Below are 2,512 nucleotides of genomic sequence, written 5' to 3' on the forward strand. Positions count from 1 at the left end.
GGGGGGAGTGGGGGGAGAGATATAAACAAGAAGAAACAGGACTGAATAAACTGCTGTTAGAAGGACTCGTGGTCGTGTTGTTCTTGCTGGTCAAGAGCGGACGCGACACTACGGCACAGCACTAACATATATTTTAAGTCCATATCCCAGAGCTGGTTCTACCCTCACCACTACATAAACTGGGGGACGTAGTGCATGCACCAGTGATCCCAGCCCTTGGGATGTAGAGGCTGGGCCAGAAGTTCACGGGCATCCTCAGTTGAGGAGCGTAGGCTCAGAACTCAGGGCTCCCGAGCCTCTGCGGTCAGCCTCATAGCCTTGACCTCCAGAGCACTATCTTCTCCGGACAGCCACCGGCCCAAGGCATTGCAGTCAGGCCACCTGCCCTGGCCCTAGGCTTTTAAAGGATGCCCACACCTTAGTGGGGCTTGCCTGGTGTACCGCAGTATCCCAGCCTCTCAGCCAGGTCTGTGGCTTGGAGGGGACATTAGCATCTCTGAGTTGCATGTCCACTGGGAAGATCTGTGGGCCCAGCAAAGGCAGAGGCCTGTGAATAGGATTAGAGTGAGCACCGAGGACAGGTTTGGTGGCCAGAGCAGAGTTCAGATCGAGTCCAAAAGGAAGAGCTGAGACCTTGGAAAATCATTGCCTTCCCACAACAGTCACCAGAGGAAGGGGATGAGAGAAGATAACAGAACAAAGAACATTTATATTTGCTACACAAATTATATATGCATTTCATGTATATATGTAATTGTGAAATAATACATTTTTTCAAAAGGAGCCCAGAGCTTGGATTACAGATGGTCCTATGCTGCCAGATATGATTGCGGGGGAAGAACTCTGGCCTTTCACTTCTCCACACACCCCCACCTTTGAGACAGGTGGGGTTCTGGCTGTATTGCACAGGCTGGTCCCAAAAAACATTTCATAAATTTTTTCCTCACAGTTGCCTTATGGGGAGGAGGAGTTTGGGGATTTATCTCAGGGATGCTTAAACCCTCGTACATCCATCCTGCATCCCTCTCTGGACCAGTCCCTTGCCCTCTGTGTGGTTCAGAGATCTAGAAAATGGGAAGCCTAGGGCCTGTGGGGAGGAAAGAAATCCCCAAAAGATTAAACCTGCTGTCAGGAGAGCTTGGGAAGGCTCTACAGCCCAGGATGAGGCCCAGAGGGCCCATGAGCATCTGAGAGAACATCCCTGAGCCAGTGCCCAGGAGAAAGCGGGGTTCAACCTCTGGGTGCCCCCAAAGACACACAAAAGAAAAAGTCTATAAACTGGACTGGTTTCTCTCCCTCCCCCTCCCTCTCTCTCTCCTCTCTCTCCCTCCCTCTCCCCTTTCTCTCTCCCTCTTCCCCTTCCCTCTCTCCCTCCCTCTTTCTCCCCTCTCTCCCTCCCCCTCCCTCCCTTTCTCTCCCTCTTTCCCCTTTCTCTCTCCCTCTCCCTCCCCCTCTCCTCTCTCCCTCCCCCCTCTCCTCCCTCTCTCCCTCTCTCACTCTTCCTCTCTCTCTCTCATTTCCCTCCCCCTCCCCCTCTCCCTCTTCTTCCCCACCTCTGACTTCTTGGGGCTCCTGGGCTCCCCCAGGCTCTGTTACTTCTATGTAGCAGGCCAGGGTACAGCTGCCACCTGAGCAGCTGCTTGCTTTGTTCACCGGTGCAACACAGGGCAGCATCCCAGCAGTGTCCTTGTGGAGATGGAGTGGATGGTCAGCTGTGGATTTTGTTTAATTTTATTAGTTTGAATTTTTTATATGTATAAGTATTTTCCCTGCATGTATGAATGACTGTATACCCTGTACGTACAATGCCAGTTTTTTGTTTGGTTTGTTTGTTTGTTTTTTGAGACACGTAACCCAGGTTGGCTTGGACCTCATGACCCCCATAGAATTCTTTCTTGGAAGTTAACACTAATTGGGCTACCTGGTAATTAGGGCTTTGAATTCCGATAATCCTTAAACCCACTGCAGGGATGTCTGTAAGAGGCATTCTTAGCTGGAGGGGCAAGACAAACCTCAAGACAAACTAGGCTGGAGTTTATCAACTGCTGGTCTACACTGGGATAACAAAGTAAGTAAGTAAGTGGAAGGAAGGGTCCATGTCAGACATTAAGAAGAGGGAGGAGGAGGAGGAGGAGGGAGGAGGAGGAGGGAGGGTGCCAGTCCAGGCTGCAGAGGGAGCTGGTGAGCCGCAGAGGAGAGTCCTAGATACTCTGAGAATGCACTAGGGATGCAGAATGTCTCTGAGGCTGGAGCGACAAGGACTTCACTGAGCTCTGTGTGTGTGTGTGTGTGTGTGTGTGTGTGTGTGTGTGTGTGTGTGTGTGTAGTCTGTAGTGCCGTTTGTGCTTTGTTTGCTTTTCTGGGAGATAGAAGTGGGTCAGTTTCCACCCACAGAAAGGGTATCAAAGTTCAACACCTGGGAGAGAACCCATCCATTGCTTGTTGCATATCTTTTTTTTTTTTTTTTTTTTTTCGAGACAGGGTTTCTCTGTGTAGCCCTGGCTGTCCTGGC

The sequence above is a fragment of the Mus caroli genome, chromosome 2 (genome assembly GCF_900094665.2).
Source record: "Mus caroli chromosome 2, CAROLI_EIJ_v1.1, whole genome shotgun sequence".
NCBI classification, from domain to species: Eukaryota; Metazoa; Chordata; class Mammalia; order Rodentia; family Muridae; genus Mus; species Mus caroli.